This window comes from Phacochoerus africanus, chromosome 10 (assembly GCF_016906955.1).
Source record: "Phacochoerus africanus isolate WHEZ1 chromosome 10, ROS_Pafr_v1, whole genome shotgun sequence".
In the NCBI taxonomy this organism is placed as follows: Eukaryota; Metazoa; Chordata; class Mammalia; order Artiodactyla; family Suidae; genus Phacochoerus; species Phacochoerus africanus.
In genome coordinates, this window is record NC_062553.1 from 103613116 (window position 1) to 103636929 (window position 23814).

Genomic DNA, 23814 nt, shown 5'->3' on the forward strand with positions numbered 1-23814 from the left:
AATTAATGTCCATTTAAAAATTAATCAAAAGCTACTTTGTAGTTGACATTGTATAGAATATATTAACTCATTATACACACATGCACATATATAATCTCACGTGTCACATGAACTGCTTGGCCAAGAAGTCACCAGCACTTCCACTGTGAATTTTAATTTTAGCTTTTATATAAGAACTTGGAAATCTGAACCACAGACGCATAGATGTGTTCCATGATGTGTTCCTTTTTTATATCATTACTAAATACTGAAAGAAAAACATATTCCTAAATTTTTAAAATAAAATTTGTTATAGGTAAATGATGTTCTATTATATTTCTTAATTATAAGAACTAATGAAAAAATATATTTAACTAAAAATCAAAACAATGATAAATATGTCATTTAGAAGTGCTTAGGGTTTTTTGGGGGTGAATTAGGTTTATTTAACACTATAATTAAAGCAACAAGGTTTTTCCCCAGTCAAGAGCACTTATTATTCAGAGGCAAAATGGGAGGAGGAAAGAGAGCTTCTTCCTCCTGTGAAGTCTCAAGTTTGAATTCGGAGGAAGGTGCTCACTGATAAGCTGCCTTGCTTCCTATACTACAGGTCTCAGGCTAAGGGACAGGGACAGACACCCCATCAACCAGGCCCAATTACCCCCTTCTCCTTTCAAATGTGGTTGAGTCAGAGGTATAAAGAGACTGCTCTTAGTATGACTCATTTTGTGAAATAACTCCCTGATCTTACTAGGAAGGACCACTCATGAATTTGCTTAAAGCAAATATAAAAGTGGTGCTCTGGTAGGTATCATTCATAGCTTTAAACCAGGATTATTCTTGTTAAATGTAGCAAAACTCAACATTTTATGTATTTGAAAGTAGCTATCATATAGGAAGGGCAGAAAAGGAACATTTCTTCAAATTTTATAATGGAAATGAAAAGGGAGAAAATAGAAAATGATTTCTTCTGAACAGCACAGACATTTGTAGCTGATGAAGAATAGGTGTACTGTATGAACTGGACATGGAAAGATAAGAAAAGTCAGGAACAGATGTGCCTGGTAGAAAGATGTGGCCCTCTCTATACTAATCCCCATGATAAAGCAGATTAATAGACTGTTGCAGCTAGGTCACAGGAAGGCCTTTGGATGATTAGAATGTTGCCTGTGAGTGCTTCCACTGCCAAGTTACCCTAAAGTCCCAAATCAGGATGTTACTCTATGGAGTACCTGGGAAAAGTATGACTTTGTTAAAAGTAGAACTCAGAGTGAGTTCTTTCCAAAGCGCCTTGGAATAAAACCAGAGCTAGGTGTTTTTAAAGAGTTAAATATTTGAGATCAGACAAGTGTTTGGTTTTAACTAAATTTTCTAATATTATGTTTAAATAGGATGTTTTCCAGTTAACTTACAAATTTTGGGGGAAAATTAGCTAAAATTGATATTCAAGTGCCTAAACATATAGTTATATTCTTTCGAAGAAAAAAGCTTACTTGAAGACCTATTATTTATAGTTCTATAGAATACTTTGCATAGAAAAAACTGAATGGTTCTGTCTAGAAGATAAATCAAAGTAAAATGCCTCTGCCCTGCAGATATGTCTGGGTAGAATACTATGATAGGAAATACATAGACTCATTATTCCAAGTTTTTATAACCCAAACAAATATATCACCATTCATGACAAGGTAGTAAGAACATGTACTCAGGAATCAAAACATGGAACTGACTCCCAGGTTTTTATCTGCGACTGTCTATGTGAACTAGCACAATTTACTTAAAATGTCTGAGCCTCAATTTTCTTATTTGTAAATGGGATTAATAATACTTATTAATAGAATATTGTGAAGGTTAGTCATACTGTATTTTAAGTAATTATGATAGTGGTCAACAAAAATAATCATCTAAAACAAAACTAATCTGTTCATTTTGGAAGAACGCATGCTAATTTAGATGTAGCAAATCATAAATCATTCATTAAATCACTAGGCTTGGGGATAAATAAAAAATAAATAATACAAATAAGACATGGACCTCGACTTCAAAGTTCTTAATAAAGCATGCAGACTTTAAAAAGAAAATTTGTGAAAGAGTTTTTTTCACATGAAAGGCTTTCTTTCTTTTTTTAAAAAAATATTTTCCAGAATAGGCACATGTAAAGGGGAACATTAAAAACAAAATCTTGTTAATCCAACATAAGCAAAATCTGGACATGTTAATTAATATTAGAAATAAAATGAAATTTTCCTAACTCTAAATTCTCAGTGTTGAAGTAGAGAGAGCATGGATTGAATAACACGAAAATGAGAAACTGTCCGTTGAGTTGAAAAAACAAGTGTGATGATACCCAGTGTAGTGGAGCATATGATAGTACACCCACAATCCTACATAGTAGCTTCTGTGCACATCTGAGTTTGAGATCCATTGTGGTGACCAAAGGAAAAAACAAACAAACAAAACAAAAGGTTTCTGGGCATTAAACTATTCTTCCTTTAAGATAACTTCTACATCCCTGAAGGAAAAGAAGATGGATGAAAAAATTCAAAAAATTTTCTACAATTTTTTCTGTCAGTTTTATTGTTGAGTGTTTAATATGAATATTATTGAATATTAAAAGCAGTATAGTTACAGTTTGGTAGGTAAAACCAGTTTATGTGTGAAAAAATGTCTCCAAAATAAGACATCAAATTGTTCCTCCTTCTTTCTACGGCCAATTCCTCTCCTGTCCATTAGAGTCTACCTAGGCTCCACATAATAAATCATACATAAATAGTTAAGAAACCATACCATGTAACTCTCTAGATATTGCCTTTTCTCTCCTCTGTTCCAAACCAAAATTCATCTACTAGTTGTCGCCCCTCACTATTTTCTCAACTCTCCGCTCACTTTGTGACAACATCAATTAGACTTTTACCTTTATCTCTCCTAAAGTGCTATTCAACAAAGTCACCAGTGATAGTCACTAATAAATTTAATATATATTTTCAGTCATTGTTTTTTTCACCTCTCTAGTCTTTATTACTCCCACTTGGAACACTTTTTTTTCATCTAGCTTTTCTTCTTTTCTTTCTCCATTGTCTTTGCTGGTTTTCCCACTCAATCATGAAATGCTGAAAGTCCTCAAAACTCTGTCCAAGATTCTCTTCATGTGGCTCTTTACATTTGGTCTTTGGGCTATCTCATCCACTCCCACAGTGCCAATCAATACACGTAACTTCTCTCGCCTGGGCTCCAGCATCCCCCATAAGACTGCTTACTTAAAGACTGACATTATCCCATATTCTACATATGATCATTGGTTTAGGAGCCATTTAACTTCATAAAACAAAAATCCCCGTCATCATCCTCGATAATTCCCTCTTTCTCTTTCCATATCTGATCTTTCATCATGTTTTTTACCTATTTGCTTTCTAAATGTGCATCAAATATATTTACCATCAATTGGTGTCCACATATTCCATTCTAAACATTCTCCAAAGCAGTCTGCATTGCTGTCAGAGTAAATATTTTGTGGCCCCCAAACCTTCAGCTAAAAATTTATAATGGACTTCCTATTGTTCCTAGAATAAAGAAAAAAATTCTTAACATGATCCAAAAGCTTCTACGTGGTTTAGTTTCCACCCATCTCTTCAGACTCATATTGTAACATTCACTGTGCCTTTCTGATCACCTCCCACTCTAGCCCTCTCTCAACTTCTCAAAAGGTCTTGGTCTTTTTTAGCCATAGGAACTTTTTTAATGCTTTATTGATGTATAATTGATTTACAATGTGATAATTTCTGTTGCACAACAAAGTGATTCAGTTATACATATACACAACATCCATTCTCTTTCAGATTATTTCCCCACATAGATTATCACACAATATTGGGTAGAATTCTGTGTGCCACACAGCAGGTCTCCATTGGCCAATCATTCCATATACTACAGTGTATGCCAGTCCCAGACGCCCAGTCCATCCCTTCCCCAGGATCTGTCCCCTTTGGTAACCATAAGTTTTTCAAAGCCTGTGAGTCTGTCCTGCAAATAAGTTCCTTTGTATCCCTTTTTAGATTTCAAGTGATATCATATGATGTTTGTCTTGTATATGCTAGAATAACCTCTATCCCACTCCCATCTGACCCATCAGTCAATTTTATCTCATTAAGTCCTGGATACTCTTCCTTATTTGCTCTTGCAGAATTGCTACTTCCCTTCAGGGCACTTATTTTTTTCATAATTGCATATTCATTAGTGAGATTGTTTTATTAATACTACTCTGTGAGGAGAAATTATAAAACTTCTTGCGCTCGGGAACAGTATCTGTTTCTTGTCACTATTGCTTACCCACGGCCTATGTAGAAACTCACAAATATTAGTTTAATATGGATTTCACTTTCTACTTTATATACTACATTATCTTTTACTGCAAATATTGATCACTCTTATGACTAAATATGAGTAGAAAAAGAAAACAATTAACAAGGAAAGATTTAAACAAGGAAGAATATGAGCTTCAGACTTGAGAAGAACCTTCCTTAAAATAGTTACAATTTCAAATTTATCATCTATAAAATATAAGTAAATGATATTTATATAACAAGACTGTTGAAAATGCTAAATGAAATAATGTGTAAAGTGCTGGGTGCTTTACATAATAAATGCTCAATGCTTTACATAATAAATGCTCAATAATGTTCCCTTTCAACTTTGAGAAGTTGAAAGGGAACATTATTTCTATACAAGGATATAATGCTGGAATAATCTATTAGTTACTTGAGTAAACAGCTATGTTCAGGGCTAGGAATAAGTTTAGTGAGGTGATAAATGGCATGAAGTATTAGTAGTGAGATCTTCTGAGATGAATACTAAGACTGGTCTTAAATTTTTAAAAATATTTTGAGAGTGATCTTATTGATACTAAGAGAACACATGCTCCAATTTTTAGTTACTAAATGCCAAACTGAAAGAAATACACATACAGTGGTATAAATGAGTGAAGAGTGGTCTGGTGATTTTCAATTAGATTGTATATGTGGAAAAGTTTCACACCATTTGTAAAGGATGATAGGCTAGAACATTCAGCTAAGAGCAAACAAATACATCAAACCTTACTGAGAACTTCAGTGCAATATATGGACTTAAAAACAATGAAATGACAGAAAGTATAAGAACTGTTGTTCACAACTAAACAAAAACCATGCTGCTCTTACATGAAATAACTTTTATCTGTACCTGGAAGACTTCATACAATACTCTGTTGGCAAAACAGAACTTCAAAACACTCAGAATGTAAATTAGTTTTAAACTTTCATGAAGCAAAATTAACAAATATGTATGAAATGCCTTTAGAAAAAAAACCCTTTGATTTTTTTACAGTAGTTTATCCTAACACATAACTAAGGATGTATATTCTAGGATATCACTGCAGATTTTATTGAATTGTTATTTAAAATATTGAAAAATTAGGGTAAATACATTTTTAATGTATATTCCTTTAAAAAGTGTATATAAAACTTGATACATTATTATTACAGAAAAATGTCAATATTCAAATAACTTATAACCTGTTTTAAATATAATGTAAAGATGTTGTGTGATTAAATATTGTTCATGTTTTTTAACAGCCACCATAATACCTAAATACGGATATGTCACAATTGCTTATTGACTCAGTTTTTTCTTCATTCAATCACCATTCATTCAAAAAGCATTTACCATGTACCCATGATAAGCTGTTGCTTAATGATCATTAAATTTAGGCAAAGGGTGATGGCACATAACAGAATATGTTTCTCTGGAAACCACATTCCTGTCCACCATATTCAGTGTTTAGACAGTGGTATTTAAACTTTGTAAAATTCTCTCCTTCTCTAACACCCTTTTTTCTATGTCTCATGCTGACCCAGTGGTCAAGTGTCTTTCTCTGGCAAGAGTCCAATGTAAACCACTGGTTATCAGTTTTCCTAAAAACATTTTTAAGACACTCCATCTTCTTGATTTAATTTCTTCATTATACCCAACACTCTTTAATCATTTGTTAATAGTATTCTGTATTAATTAGCAAATGAGAATGCTAGCTATTATATATCAATTAAATTAATTTGGTCTTCAAGAGTAATGTTATTCCTTAGAATTTGGCATTAGGGAGACCTTTTTCCTTTAAATATATCTAAAGTGCTACTGACATAAAAATATTTTGAGACTGAGTAGAAACTGTTCTATGTGGTACAGAAATTCTTATGGTTTCCATAGGCCTGTGGCTATGACCAGAAATTGGGAATCACTAGTAGATTCTTCTTTCCCATTGTCCAAGCCGACTTAGGTTAAATCAGTGTCTATACTGGTATAGAATAGACAAGACGGAGTTCCCGTCGTGGTGCAGTAGTTAACGAATCCGACAGGAACCATGAGGTTGCAGGTTCGATCTCTGGCCTTGCTCAGTGGGTTAAGGATCTGGCATTGCTGTGAACTGTGGTGTAGGCTGCAGACACAGCTTGGATCCCGCGTTGCTGTGGCTCTGGCATAGGCCGGCGGCTACAGCTCCGATTAGACCCCTAGCCTGGGAACTTCCATATGCCATGGGTACGGCCCTAGAAAAGACAAAAAAAAGAATAGACAAGAGCATAACCTCTCTCTACTTCCATGTCCCTTCTTCCTTCCTTCTCTTCTTTCCTCCCACAATTCTTTGGTTAAAAGTTCCAAGTAGCCTCTTTTGAGATATCTGCCAATGTTCATTGAAAATACTGCCTCTTAATATGGTGGGAAAAAAATGAAGAATTTAGCATCATCTATTTTTAAAAAGCAAAAGATACAAAATTTGAAATATGGTAGAAAAATAACTAATATCTCTACCTATATACATATATGTGACTTTCGTTAATTCTTTTTTTTTTTTGCAGAAGATGTTAATATACGTGAATGAGTGATTCCTTTTAAGTACCTCACATTAAAGAGAGTAAAAATGACATTACTGGAGTTCTTGTCACGGCTCAGAGGTAATGAACCAGGCTAGCATCCATGAGGATGCGGGTTCAACCCCTGGCCTCACTCAGTGGATTAAGGATCTGGCATTGCTGTGAGCTGCGGTGTATGTCACAGATGCAGCTCAGACCTGCCATTGCTGTGGCTGTGGCATAGGCCAGCAACTTCAGCTCTGATTTGACCCCTAGCCGAGGAACTTCCATATGCTGTGGGGGCAGCCCTAAGAGGAAAACGACAACAAAAAACTGACATTATTATTATTATTATTTTATTATTATTACTGTTTTATATAGAAGCACATTAATAAAAGCGATAGCAACTGAGGCAAAATTTCACCATTAAAAGGCACAGACAACAGATGATAATATAATATTGAAAAATCTACCTCATTTAGTACTTGATATTTTTCCTAATATTTGCTGGTTAGCCATCATCAGGTATAAAGACATGGAAATACAAAAGCAGTGGGAAGAGCTAAGGGAGAGATGATCCTAGCGAGAGAAGCACCATGGGAATCATTAGGAATAGTAGGGAGGAGAGAAAGGAAATGAAATCTAGATGGAATATAAAAACATGAACATGTAAAATATGAAATCTGATACATTCTACTAAATTAGAAGTGGCTTAAAAAAGAACTGAAATAGATTTAAGGAATAGGGGATGTAAAGAAGTAATAAAGATACAAAGAAATTCAAATTCAACATCCTCAATAGCGAATGCAGTTTGATACTCCCAGCGCACAAAGTAGAATATAGCCCCGTGTCCTGGCCTTCAAAGGGGAGCTTACAATTTTATTGGGGAATAATTCCATTTGATGAACAATCTCTGTTCTAGACACATAATCAAGTAATTGAAGAGTAATGCAAATCAGAACATAATGAAGAACTAAATATCATAATAATGAGTGGTAAAAGGCACTAACATTTCTCATTCAATAATTGTGATGTAGAGCCCAGGAAAAGGCACATTTATCAAGTTAATGCTAATATAGTTTGCCCTTATACCAGAATTTGACAAACCAAAAACTTCAAAACTTGAGTGATCAAAAGAGGACAGAACACATATTTACACTGACACTCTTGAAGAAGAATCTATGGCAAAGGAAGAGGTGTAACATTTGAGAATGTATTTTTCCAAGGTTGGAAATCATAATCTTCATGTGCTTTAATTTTATTTTTTACTTTTTGTCTTTTTAAAGCTACACCCCTAGCATATGGAGGTTCCTAGACTAGGGGTCGAATCAGAGCTGTAGCCGCTGGCCTACACCACAGCCACAGCAACGGCAGGTCTGAGCCATGTCTGTGACCTACACAGCAGCTCACGGCAACCCCGGATCCTTAACCCACTGAGCAAGACCAGGGATGGAACCTGCATCCTCATGGATACTAGTCAGATTCTTTTCCACTGAGCCATGATGGGATCTCCCAATCTTGATGTGTTTTTGAAACACTTTAATTATAACTACAATCATCTTTGAAAAAAATTCCTAACCTTTTAAATATTGATCTTTAAAAATATCTGCACTATTAAATTTAAATGGTGCTGATAAACATACTATTGAAAGTCCTTATTTTATCTTATTTTAACATTATAGTAGTTAATGAGGGAAGTTAAGGAATCACTTTTGCTAAAAGTGTTAAAACAGAGACTCATTTCTCTGGCATTAGTTGTGGTCTTACCTGAAAGAGGGAACCTTAACTATTAACATCTCATTCCAGCCCTGTTATTTCCATGACTTGGGTATTGTTACATTCTCTACACCATGGTTTGATTGATTGCACAAATATAGCTTGAATAATAATTAAAAATATCTGAAGATCATAGAGATGATTTTATACCACATGGTATTGGACATATATATTGTGTTTCCTAAAAGTTGTTGAATAGTTAAGTAGCATTCAGCAGTATGAATCTTATGAGATTTTTCAGGAAGGGAAAGCTAAAGAAAAAAGTGTGGTCACAATAGAGCCACAACAGAGCCAAAAAGTATGGGAGACATAGCCAAGGAAAACCACCCTGTACCTCAGCAACATTAAGATAATGATTATAACCTCAGAGAGAAAATAGTTTAAAATATTTTCTGAGTTTGAGGATTTGATAACAATGGGTTTTGATGAAAAATTACATCCATGCTGCAAGAATCAGATTGCTGCAGCAAGTATGGGAGGAGGGAGGAAAGTGGTCACACAGGGTACAGCATTTGCATTTTCAGTGGCAAGGAATGTTTATGTACTATTGTCAATAAACACTGACCTTTGATTGACTAAGAAAATGGAAAATTGGTATATGAAGACTGTAAACTTTCATATATTACGGGGTTGTGGTGTATATGGGAAATACCTGTACCTCCCTCTCAATTTTGTTATGAATGTAAAACTGTTCCAAAAGAAAGAAAGTCTTTTAAAAAATAAGATTTTTTTTTAATATTTAAAAGCTATTAATTTATTTTTGCCTTCTAAAATAATTTAGTCAAGGATTATCTCATAGCTAATTCGATAGGAAAATGATGGGGCCAAATTTTTGTCTGTCTACAGTTAGCTATAGTTTAAGTAACTGAATAACCTTTGGTGCTCTGTATATAAAGAAAGCTCAAAAAGTCATAGGGAAAAGACTTCGCTGTAGAGAAAATATGTTGAAATCTATGTAGGAATAAATGCTACTCTTATTCTTTACAACTGAAATTATTTCCTGTTGCTATTTTTTTTAAATTTTATTTTAATTAAAGTATAGTTGATTTACAGTGATGTGTCAATTTCTGCTATTCGGCATAGTGACCCAGTGACCTATTCATACATATATATACATTCTCTCTCTCATACATCTTCCATCATGTTCTATCCGAAGAGACTGGATATAGTTCCCTGTGCTGTACAGTAGGGCCTCATTGCTTATCTAGTCTAAATGTAACAGTTTACATCTACCAACCCCAATTGCCCTGTCTATCCCACTTCCTCCTACCTCCCCCTTGGCAACCATAAGTCGGTTCTCTATGTCTGTGAGTCTGTTTCTGTTTTGTAGATCAGTTCATTTGTGCCTTATTTTAGATTCCACATATAAGTGATAATCATATGGTATTTGTCTCCCTCTTTCTGACTTACTTCACTTAGTATGAGAAACTCTAGTTCCATCCATGTCGCTGCAAATGACATTAGTTTGTTCTTTTTCATGGCTGAGTAGTATTTAGTATTACATTGTATATACAAACCACTTCTTAATACAGTCACCTGTTTATGGACATTTAGATTGTTTCCATATCTTGGCTATTATAAATAATACTGCTATGAACATACAGGTGAGTGGATCTATTGAATTACAGTTTTGTCCAGATATATGCCCAGGAGTGGGACTGCTGGAGCATATGGTAGTTCTATATTTAGTTTTCTGAGGAACCTCCATACTGGTTTCCAGCAGTGATTATTAAATCCATTTATCCACCAAGAATTTTGTGCAGCCAAGTTTCCGGATATTTCTTATATGTGACCTGCTTCAGAAACACAAAAGATAATTATTAAAAATTTGAATTTGGGGGTTTGACACCAGGTCTACTAAACTAGCATCTTTGGACTGAGGTCCAACATCTGCTTTCTAAGAAACTGATTCGGTTGGTCTTTGGACACAGGAGTGTCAGAACTGATGATGTAATGCATGTGTGGGCACATGCAGAGGAAGCAGAAGTGAATGGTGTGACCCTGCCCTCTGAAGTCTTTTGAAAATTCTGGTGTCTTGACAAAATTACGCATAATAATTACTCTTAATAAAAGGAGTCAGCATTTCTTCCGAATCAATATAATCACTATATAACCATTCCAAAATGATTCTATATTTCTAGAACTACCATATGATCCAGCAATCCCACTCCTGGGCATGTATCTGGACAAAGCTATAATTCAAAAAATATACATGTACCCCGCTATGTTCATTGTAGCACTATTCACAATAGCCAAGACATGGAAACAACCTAATTGTCCACTACAGATGATTAAGAAAATGTGGTACATATATACGATGGAATACTACTTTAACCCTATAAAAGAAGGAAATAAATGCCATTCACAGAAATATGGATGCAACTAAAGATTATCATACTACCTGAAGTAAGTTAGAAAGGGAAGAACAAATATAGTATGATATCACTTACATGTGGAATCTAAAATATGGCACAAATAAACCTATCTACGAAACAGAAACAAACTCACAGACATAGAGAACAGACTTGTGGTTGCCAAGGGGAGGAGCAAGGGAGTGGGGATGATTGGAAATTTGAGGTTAGTAGATGCAAACTGCTGCATTTGGAGTGGATAAACAATGAGGTCCTACTGTATAGCACAGGGAACTATACCCGATATCTTAGGACAGACCATGATGGAAGATAAGAAAAAGAATGTATGTGTCTGTATAATTGGGTCACTTTGCTGTACAACAGAAGTTGACATAACACCGTAAATCAAATATGCTTTAAAAAATAAATTTAAAAATGATTTTATATTTCATCTACGAACTACTGGCCTAAAGGAATTTCAGAACCTAATCTCAATACTATGTACCCATTTCTCTGGGGTTTGAGACTCTTCTAATTATGTATAGGGACCTATTAACATCTTTTTCTTCACACATTTTTAATATTTTTAAACACCAATTTTCTAAAGACAATGTCAATCCAGTCAGTTATGTTCAGGTCAATATTAATTTTTTTAACCTGCTTATGCTTCTGGCTTTGTGTTTGAACATAGCAATATTGATTTGTTTTTACCTTTAATCAACCTAAAACAGTGACAAAGACTCAAAATAGCAACTCAATAAATATTATATTAAGATATTAAATGCCAATCATCTTTCTGGAATTTTAAACATTTAAATATCATACAGGAGTTCCCTGGTGGTCTAGAGGATAGGACTCACCACTTTCACTGCTGCAGCCCAGGTTCAATCCCTGATCTGGGAACTGAGATCCCACATCAAGCCACTGCATCCCAAGGCCAAAATAAACAAACAAATAAGTAAATATCATAGGCTTTACTGAAATTAGAAGCATTGTTACATTTTTCTTCTTTTATTTTTACTTTCTTTTTTGCTCCATTCCAAGTATTTTCTTTCTCAATATATACCACTTCAACCTATTCCACAAGTAAGACTCATGTGCTCACAATGGGCAAAAATGATTTCACCCCATCTGCTTAAATCTGCAATGTTGCTGACAAATGTAGAGATGAATATAAATGCTGTCACCAGAATCCATGCACTGAAGTGATATAAAGTCACATTCAGAATTACATGTTAAAAAAGACTTTGGCAGGAAGTTTTAGTTGTGATTCAGCAATAGCAAGCCAAACTAGGATCCATGAGAATGCGAGTTCAATCCTGGCCTCACTCAGTGGGTTAAGGATCCGGCATTGCCCTGAGCTGTGGTGTAAGCTGCAGATGAAGCTTGGATCCCGCTTTGCTGTTGGCTGTGGCATTGGCCAGCAGCTGTGAATTCGACCCCTAGCCTGGGAACTTACATATGCTGTAAGTGCAGCCTTGGAAAGAAAAAAAAAAGACTTTGGCAGAATATACAATGGCGAAGAATAAACCCATTTATTAATAAAGAAACTGATATAATTCTAATTCAAATAATACTAATATTAAGCTATTAACTTTTTACTGATCTCACTCCATTCACATCTTATATGAGTTCACAAAGCACATCTACACTGATTAGTGCCATTACAACCAGGAATGGTTACTTCCCTGTAATATTTAAGGGCCCCCAAGACGTATTTAAAGGTTTTCCTATTGGCTGGGGTAAACTTCATTATCTAGCTCAGTTAAAGTCCCTGTATATTTAAATCATACAATGTAATACTTGACACTAAGTAGATATTTAGTAAATATTTATTCTCATTCTTCCTCTTTTATTCCACAATATAGACCTCCTTCCTTTACCTTCGTCCTTCCCACTTTTTCTCTCTTCCTCCAATAGCTAACATCTCACAGCAATGCCTTATATCTAATTCCCTTAAGCAGTGGTTTTCCACCTTGGCTTCACATGAGAATCATTAGCAAAGCTTTTAAAGCATTTAGGCTCTGGAGATTCTGACTTCATTGGTGTGGAATGAGCGCTGCTCTCTGGTAGTTCTTTAAAATTCCCAGGAGATCATAAATGGTTTCAGAGCTAGGAGAAAGAAGTAAATAACCCTGACATAGTAAGAAGAGATCTAGAGTAGAAAGACTCAGTGGGTGCCAGGGTGAACATATCTACGCCAGCCTCAGCAGTAAGGAGCAAGGATAACCCTTTCCAGGAGGAATAGTATGATATTTGAGAGGGATAGGAGGGAAGGACATACTGACAGATGAAAGAGGCATGGGAAAAAAGAGGAAAAGGAAGAGCTTATCTATAAAATGGAAAAGATGTACGGAAACATGCCAGTCTGTGTTTGTGCTTTGAATAATAAGGATTATACACTAGGAGAAAAACTATAGAACCAACTAGATTTCCATGTTCTTTAATCAGCCATCTGATTACTTTTATTTTTTAAATCAACATAGAATCCATTAGATACACTGCAAGCTGTAGCACTCAGTTTTTGACGTTGTAAATATTAACTGAAATATGTAATAAATAATTTAATTGTTTTGCATTATGCATATTTTTATTAGGCTTACTATCATACTTTCAGGCAAACTAGTTTCATTCTCTTGTAAGATTATGATGATATTTGATATTATATGTAACTAACTTTATCTTTCAAAACCTATCAAAAATATGCTTTGTGGTAAAATGCAAAGTGTTAGATTTCTCCAGTTCTGGGTTAATGGTTGGAGTTATAGCTGGAAGACAGAGCATTCTGTCCCCTTTGGATGAACGAGTGGATGTTTCTGTGCCAGGTCTCACCACATCCTATAAGCTGTCATCCCTGAAAGGCCCTTGGCCTGTAGCCCAACAAATGTTTTATTTCCAAGTTTGCAGCTAAAACAAATGACTCTACATCTTCATTTCCCATCTATCAACTGCATGGCAGACTATAGGGCCAATTTGTTACTCTACCCTTTTGGAAAAAGGAAAGGTGATAAATGGTTTAATTAGATTTCTTTTTTAGAAGAAATCATTTCTGCAAATGTGAGGCTATGGAAACCATGCCTAAGGGACAGAATTAGGAAAGGAAAATATTTTTCTAGAAAAAAAGCATCAAAGTGTTATGACCACAGCCCAAGAATGATGAGACAGAGAGAGTATGGGTTGTTTATGACCACACTGCTACAAAGGCTCTTATTTCATGACAACCACTTCAGTGAACAAGAATAACGGGTCAGAAGATAATTTTAGAGCATTTCACTGCTTCTACTGCAATGTTAAATCTTTATTTGACTTTGTTATTTGTCACACAGAAGTCTATACTTCAAAAGAAAAATGGCTCAACTTTCAAATGGATCTTCCTGCACAAATATTCTCCCTAGCAGGGTGCCAATGTGTTTGTAGTCAAGGTGTAGCCTTGCTCACCCTCCTTGTGCTGGTACCCCAATGTGGCAAGGGAAAGCAGGACATGAAGCAGAGTCAGCCACAGCAGTTTCAGTTTTTCCATCCACAGCAGCATCTGAAATCTAGTGCTACCATGATTGGAAATAATGACAGGGACTAAGCATTTTAAAACTGACCCAAGAAAGAGTTGAGAAATGAATGCTTTTATTTAGAGTTCCTGGATCATTATTACTTAAGATAATTTGAACATGCAAATACCAACAAGCACTGTCTAGATGGTGGTGTTAATATTTTAACGTTCCTGAATTCTGAACCACAACTGTCCCATTTGGTTTACTGCAAGTTATCTTCTAAGTGTAATAGAGAATAGGGTTTCCATGATCCTAAACACACAGATTTTTATTTTAAGATGAGATCTGTGCTGAGATTTTAATAGAATTCATAGGTTTATGGTGATAGACATTCTTTTTTTTTTTGTCTTTTGTCTTTTTGGGGGCCATATCCGCAGCATATGGAGGTTCCCAGGCTAAGGGTCAAATCAGAGCTGTAGCTGCTGGCCTACACCACAGCCACAGTAATGCGGGATCCAAGCCGCGTCTGTGACCTACACCACAGCTCATGGCAATGCCAGATCCTTAATACAGTGAGCAAGGCCGGGGATTGAACCCGTGTCCTCATGGATACTAGTCGGGTTCGTTAACCACTGAGCCACGATGGGAACTCCTGTGATAGACATTCTAATGTTAACTTTTTTTCTTATAGAAGTGAAGAAGTATTGGAAATCTCTTGTTAAAATGAATTCTAGGAAACCTCACACCTGGTAGATGAATATCACCTACAACCATATTCTAAATGTCTGTTTCATAATTCCAGACCACTTCACTCTAGCCACTGGGAAAAATTAACACCTTTTAATCATCCAGTAGGAAATATATTCTTTTTTTTTTTTTTTGGTCTTTTGTCTTTTGAGGGCCGTGGCTGCGGCATGTGGAGGTTCCCAGGGTAGGGGTCTAATCAGAGCTGTAGCTGCCAGCCCACGCTACAGCCACAGCTACGCCAGATCCGAGCCACAAGTGCAGCCTATACCACAGCTCACGGCAATGCCGGACGCTTAACCCACTGAGCGAGGCAAGGGTTCGAACCCACAACCTCATGATTCTTAGATTTGTTTCCACTGCGCTGTGACGGGAACTCCAGGAATATATTCTTAATTTACATCAGTGTTTTTTAACTTTCAAAATCTGTAGACCACTCAATAGATGTTGTATGTGTAGACAAAAAAAAAATTAATTTAAAAAAACCCAACAAATTTTATCATAATTTTAATGTAAAAAATTAAATGTAATTCAAAATTAAAATCAACAATAGCATTTTAAAATTATGAGGATGACACTGTTAGGAATCTTTTACGAAGAATCAGTTTCAGGCTTAATAACAAGTACTCTGGACCAAAATTAAAGTTCTACATATTATGTAGGGAAGAACAAAGTGGTTTTTGCACCTCTTTGAGTCTACTAAATTAGAAAATTCAAAGTCAGGAGGATAGGGCAGGAACAGGAACAAGTATTAGGGGAGAGGGTTTTAAGCATAATGATTAAGAGACTGGAGCCTGATTCTGTCTCTTATGAGCTGTGTGTCTTTGGGCCAGTTTCTTGACCTCTTTGCTTGTTTCTTCAGCTGTACAGTGCTAATAATAACAACGCATAAATCCTGGGTTTGGGAGGAAATTAAAGCAGTTTATACAGAGAAGGGTATCAGAAGATGACCTGGTATATAGCGAGTGCTCAGGAAATATTAGCTTTTGTTATCTGTTGATTTTGTAATATCAGGCTCAAAGTTGAGCCTGTGCACTGGCCACACCAGTGGTTTGTAACCCATGCCCATTCTACCTGCTCAGGCCTGGGGCCATGTGGCTGTGGAATATTTTTCAGTTTCACCCTTGGCAAATGCTTATGTGGTCACAAAGGACACGGATATAAATATCATGGAAAGATTCCTCATTGAGCACTGCTCATGTGGACTCCAGTGACATTAGCTAGATAAGCACTGAAAAGCTGGGTGTCCGTCAATTTCAAAGTAGAGAAGGAAGCAGACTGATCCCTGATTTATTCATTCAATAAATTCCTCTTTTCTGGAAGTTATCATTGTGGCTCAGCCATAAAAAGCCTGACTAGTATCCATGAGGATACAAGTTCGATCCCTGGCTTCACTCAGTGGGTTAGGAATCCATTGCCGTGATCTGTGGTGTAGGCCAGCAACTATAGCTCTGCTTCGACCCCTAGCCTGGAAACTTATATACGGTGTGGGTACAGCCCTAAAAAGCAAAAATAAATAAATAAATAAATAAATTCCTCTTTTCTAAGTTCTCTTCCTATTCATTTGATTAATTTGAATGTAGTTTAAAAATATATGTCCAAACAATTTTTCTCTAAATAGTGAATAAAATCATTTATTCATACAAAATTTTACTTCAACCAGTTACCTCACAGTCTTCCAAAGAATTATATTACTCTGAATGTTAAAAATCAAGCTATTTTATTCCTGTGTGTTGTGTTCAAATTCTTTATGATATTATAAGTTCATTTAGCTGTATCACTGGAGTAAGCCATTTGAATTAAAAAGCTTTCCTGAAATTGTAAGACATAAAGGATATTTTAAAAATTAATTTATTGGTTGGAAAATCCATGTAACTAATGGAAGGATATTTCTGTTGAGATCTATCAAGATATTTCAGTATATTAATAACCCATTAGCATAGCTATTATTATTATCCCCATTTTTTCAGATGAAGAAACAGAGCCAAGGAGAGGATAAGTGACTTGCTCACAACTATTAGAAGAGCCAGTATAAAACACAAACAATTTAGACTCCAGTGATAATGCTTTTTTTTTTCTCTCGCTTTTTTAGAGCTGCACCTGTGGCATATGGAAGTTCCCAGGCTAGGGGTCGAATCAGAGCTATGCTGCCAGCCTATATCACAGTCACAGTAATGCGGGATCTGAGTGCATCTGAGACCTACACCATAGCAACGCCGGATCCCTGATCCACTGAGTGAGGCCAGGGATCGAACCAGCATCCTCATGGATCCTAGTCAGATTTGTGTCTGCTGTGCCACGACCGGAACTCACAAGGATAATTCTTTTAAATACAACAATAAACAACCTCTTAAAACAGGAAAGAAAGGAAAGAACTTTCCATTCTTGATGAAAGTTCTTGATAAAATATCAATGGTATGCCTAAGTGGGTGTGAGTGTTTAAGTTGTGATACATTATGGAGAAATGCTTATGGTATTTCCACTAAAGTCAGAAAAAAGATAATTTAATATTTGCCCTCCATGAAATTGGAAGGCAGTTACATTAATCATCATTTGCAGGTGATATCTTTGTTTACTTTGAAAGAAAACAGATCAATGAAAAGACTGTTTTAAAGGACTATCCAGGCAAGAAGGCAGGATTCTAAGATGGTCCCCAACGTTCCCACCCTTTGGTGCATACACCCTCTATAAGCCTCTCCCCTGGAGTGTTAGGAAATGTACAAATAAAATGGGATATCAGTCATGAATTAGATTACTAACAAGTTGACTTTCAGTTCATGAAAAGAAAGATTCTTCTGGGCAAATTATCGAGTCACCTTTAAGAGAAGGAATTATATCCGAAAGAACCACTCTTATCAGCCTGGAAGAAAGCCAACAGCCATGTCATGAACTGCTTACAGGGGCCACATGGCAAGGGCTGCACTTGTGTATTGTTATCCTTAGCCCTGCCATCCACACATTGCCCCCAGTGGTGAGAATACGTTAAGGTCCCTTGGCAGAGAAAGAAGATTTCAGCTCTCACTCATGCAAAGAATGGTCACTGCTCCTCTGGGACAGTTTAATATAAAATATATAAATATTACCACATTGACTAGAGGTAACAAAACATGGTTGAAAGGACCTACAGGTGTTGCAAAGCAGGAGGTAGAAAGCTATGGTACGAGACAGGCCCAGCCACGTGAAGAACATGCCCAGGTGATTCAGTGAAGGAGATAATATACAGTGGTGGAGATACACAAGGGAAAGCATGAGGGCTGAAACCATCCCTTCATAGCAAGTGCTGTTAGTCGGAAGTGATCAGAACATGACTGGTTGAGAGCCAGTGCAAGGGCTACTGAACTCTGCCAAAGTGCCTCTTGTTGATGAACTACTGTTATTCCAGAGGCTGAACTCAACCTTTTTCCAACTGAATCAATATATCAGTACCATTCTGGTGGCCTAATCCCACAGAATCCTGTGGCAGGGATATTGTGCAGGCCAGCAAAGTTCTCCTAGAACAGGACTGACCATGAAAGATCATGCCCAATTCTTTTTCTCCAAAATTGAAGAAACTTGAAGAAATAATGAATGACCTCATCTTCTGCTAATTTTAGAGAATTCTACTACACTGCAACGCAATACTGTGCTTTGAACACTTTAATATGATCATTCTTGAATGCATGAATAGTTAGTTCTATTGATAGCTTCTTTGATTTTTTAATGTTTTATATACTTGATTTACAATGCTCTGTCAAGTTCTGCGGTAGAGCAAAGTGACCCAGTCATACATATATGTATATACATTCCCTTTCACATATTATCTTTCATCATTGTCTATTATTGTTATAATATTAATCTAAAAGAAGCTATCAATAACATGATGGAGGATAATGTGAAAAAGAATGTGTGTATATATATAACTGGTTCACTTTGCTCTATAGCAGAAATTGGCACAATACAGTAAATCAGCTATACTTTAAAATAAATAAAAATTTTTCAGAAGTGGCAAAGAACAACGAGAGAAAATATTTAAAGTGGGATGAGATTAATCAAAACCATCTTTCCAATGGCTTGGCAGAATTGCCATGCTCTTTGAGACGGCCGGGAAATTAAAAACAAGAAGCTAAGGTAAGATTTTGGCTCTGGCCAATCATGAAGTTCTTGACCTTTTGAAATCTGAAATCCTGGCTCAAGAAGTTAAAAGTAGTCTTCTTTATACCTATGGTTTCCAAGGCAATAGAAGAATAATTTTAATAATTAGGCAGGAAAATGAATACTACATATACACATTGCACTTCTCTGATTGGGTCTAACGGGGATGGAATGGAGATTGCAAATCCAATCCCTCAATTTAGAGTAAATTAACAAAAAAAATTCAGTCAAGCAAATCATTGCATGAAACTAATTGGTAGCAGATGTTATTAGCTGCAAAAAAAAAAAAGTATAACTAGATTCAATGAGACCCTAACCATGCAAATTATAGCCCAATTAGAATCAGATCTAATAGGTGCACATAGAAATCATTCTTGTGCTTTTGATGCACCTCCACCCAGGACCTTCTTCGGTCCCCTTGTGCAGATACGCAAACTTGGTGTCCCCAGAGTGAATACTGAGAACTGAGAATATTCAGGTGTCAGAATGATTACTGGGAACACGGTTAACAAATTTCTTTCCTATTAACGAGAAATTTTATGGAAATTACTCTACTTCAAAAAAACTTTTAGTAAAAAAGATCATTCACTTATTGTACCCGATTTGGATTCGTGGAATATTTCAATAGTTTCCAGGTATATCAGAGACATTTAAATGTCATCATCCAAATTCCATAACATGTATTTTAATAAGATCAAGTCTTAACTACAAATCCTATTCCATTGATAAAATTAGGGGAAATAGAAAACCAGCACTTTGGGCCAGGGAAGAATAAACATATAATATCATGTCCTAGTTTAAGCAGTAAATGAGTAAACCCTGCTCCCTTAGCTCCTAATGCCACATAAAAGGTATGTCTAGAATACACAGGTAATGTCATTTTTTTACTCCCACCAATTATGCATGAGGGTCCTAATTGTTCCATACTCTTATTAACAGTTGATGTCATCAGTTTCAAAAATTTTAGCCTTTCTAGTAGGTATGGAGTGGTAACTTACTGAGCCTTTAATTTGCACTTCCTTGATGTACAATGATGTTGGGTATTCTTTCCATGTGACATTTTCTTTCTGTAATTTTTGTTACACATTTACCCTTCCCTCTACTACATTATGAGCTGCTAAAGATATAAATTTAATCGCTGTTGATTTATTTTGAGAAAAAAATGTATCTTCATATATAACCTTCTATCTTATTTTCCTCATAAATTACATCTTTCTTAGCTATTCTTCCCTTTACACGTCTTCCCACTTCAGGATTCTCTGGTAGGAGTCAGAGAACTCTCTAACTTGGGTGCTAAATTACCATCTGCAACCTGAAATCTTTTCCCATCTACTTCTACTTCTAGATTTTCCTCAACAAATAAAGCAGTGGTTAATTACCAGCTGGAGCAACAAAATCTATAGGTCAGCCTTTGATATTTGGGTTATTTATTTAAACAATGTAAAAATATTCAATTCCATGACTGATTTTTATAAACTGTCAAAAAATACTTTATCTGAACTCAGGGAATTCCTTTTTTTTTTTTCTTTTGTCTTTTTAAGGCCACACTCGTGGCATATGAAAATTCCCAGGCTAGGGCTCGAATCAGAGCTATAGCTGCCCGCCTATGCCACAGCCACAGCAATGTGGGATCCATGCTGCATCTGCAACCTACACCACAGATACAGCAATGTGAGATCTGAGCTGCATCTATGACCTACACCACAGCTCATGACAACACTGGATCCTTAACCCACTGAGCAAGGCGAAGGATCTAACCCAACATCCTCAGGGATACTAGTTGGGTTCCTTAACCGCTGAGCCAAGACGGGAACTCCAGACTCAAGGATTTCTTTATGCTATTCTCCCATATCTATTTTTCCATGTTCTGCTGTTGTAGCTATTACCATTGCAATTTATTTCAATATGTTTGGGGCCTAAATCTTAGATTTAAAATAAAGACATTTGTAATGTAACTACTTCTTTAAAAGCCTCAATATCTTTATGATATAACAGGTAAGAAAGAGGGGCTATAAAATCTTATTTACAAAAGTGTAAATTATATTTTAAAATGTTGCTCTGCATTAGAATATTCAAATGAAAATATTTGCTAAATAGTCTATATAAGATTGGTATTTCTATCCTAAAATGTTATCAGAGTCACCTTTCCATTAGGCTTTTATATGCAAATTGCTAGGCTTTTAAAGAGGTGATATTTGCCTGTGTTGTGAGGATTAGAGCTGGTGAAGAACTTCGATTTCCAAAAGGAGAGAAATGCTGAACAGTGCTGGTAAATTACCCAGACTAGAGGAAGCAAAAACAATCACACCCTGGATGTCTTTTTGGAATGTTGCTAATGCCACCTCAAATTTCATCAGCTGCTCCTGAACTCCTTTGATTTTGCTTTAAAATTCTGCACTATTGAAGTATTTTCAAACATAAACCACACCCTTGTATGTTAATACAGTCTTATTCTTCAGTCATTCACTTATTAATTCTTCTTTCATTCCACAATGTTGTAAAAAAGTCTACCAACCTGGAGAGCAGGTAATATTCAGTGAGTGTATTACTCTTCTCCAGCAGTTTATTTGCCAGTAAGGGGAAAAAAGCAAACCAAAAGGAGAGGAAAGCTAGTGCCTATGGCTCAGAATCACTGTGTTAAGGATATTACTTTTTACTATATTAATCCTCACAGAAATCCGGAGGTCATGATTATCCTAGTTTTTGCTAAGAACTCACTAAAGTTCAGAATACTGAAGAACTTGCTCAAAACCAGAGATATAAGTGTTGGAAGAAGGCTTCAAAACCAAGGTATCCATCTCCGACCACAGTGCCTTCTACTCTCTACTCTTACCTGCCTGCCAAAGAGCAATCAATTTTCCTTAGTTACCTCAATAGATTAATTTAGTGATATTCAATTCTTTTCTCTCCTTAATCCTACTTAAGGGAAGTTCAACTCCAGAATAGTCTATAACTATTTTTTATGCTATAACACATGCCAAGGCTATAGGTTTACCAAGGAATTTATTCCATCCTAATTAAAGAAGCGATCCCCTCTGTAAGTTGTCTTTAGTTACTCATGTGGATCAGATAACAAGTGGATAAACTAGATGAAAACTTGACATGCTCTCTGATCCTGGAAAAATTTATTTTTATTTGTTTACTCTTTTCCCTTCCAAGAAAGTAAGTTTTTCAAATAAGTAGAAGTCATAAAAAACTTTACTCATACATTTCCTTTCCTTCTGACCTAAAAAAAAATTGTAGGTACTCAAACGAACTGTTGACAAACTGTATTTTGAAAATACACCTTCATCTCAGTTGACTTTTTCAAATATTTATTTTTTGCAATATGCAATACTAATATTAATTTTATAAAATCTGGTATTAAAAATACAAGTGAGGTGATTAAAATATAAGAACAAAATAGCAATCTTATAAATTATAGCTTCTTCATGGAATCACAGACACATATGCACATATTGTAAGGCAATCTTAGACATTATTTAGTTCAACTCCTTCATTTCATTAATGAAGGGACAAAATTACCAGCCAATTTTAACCATTATGAGTTTTTTAATAAACTGTTATGGAATGAATGCCTATGCCTCCCCCAAATCTATGTTGAAGCCCTAACCCCCAAGGTGACTGTATTTGGAGATAAGGTCTTATGGAAATAAAGTCAAATGAAGGCACAAGGGTGGGGTCCTGATTTGATAGGATTACTATCCTTTTATGAAAAGACACCATAGAGTCTCTCTCTCTGTCTCTGGGTGCATGCACCAAGGGAAGGCCACGTGAGGTGACAGAAAGAAAGTGGCTGATCTTGCTACCCAAGGGTAAATGTTTCCCCAGACACCAGACATTTTGCTGGCTCCTGGATCTTTGACTTCCAGTCCCTAGAACTGTGATAAAATCAATTTCTGTTTTTTTTTAAGCCACCCAGTCTATGGTATTTTGTTACGGTGGTCTAAGCAGACTAATATAAACTCCTTATAAAAAGTTTTACAAATATCTTTCAGTCAATTTTAAAGGATAGAAAAAATTGCGGTGAGCTGATAGAAATGTTATTGCTGTAGTTTATGAAGATTAGTAAGATGAACTAAGGGCAGATAGTAAAAAGTGTCCCTCAGTACACATTTCACCTTTCCTCCTTTAGGAACAGAATTCAATTTTCATAGTTGCATGTCTATGCCCCCAAAAGTCTATATTTTAAAGTTGTCCTTGCAGCTGAAGCCCTAAAGTGCTACCATTGGTCTCCAAGTAGAGGGGAGATGTCCAATTTCTGGATCCTGTCCTTAAATAAAGGAGTTCTGCTCTTTACTGCTCTTTCTACTTATGTGCTGGTGGAGTGCAGAACCGATGGTAAGAGCTATAGAAGCCATATTGTACATGAAGTAAGACAGTGTTGAGGAAGGGAGGAAAATCAACATGGTAGAAGGTTCTGGATGACTATGGGAGCTATCACATCTGCTCTGGATTATATTTCAGACC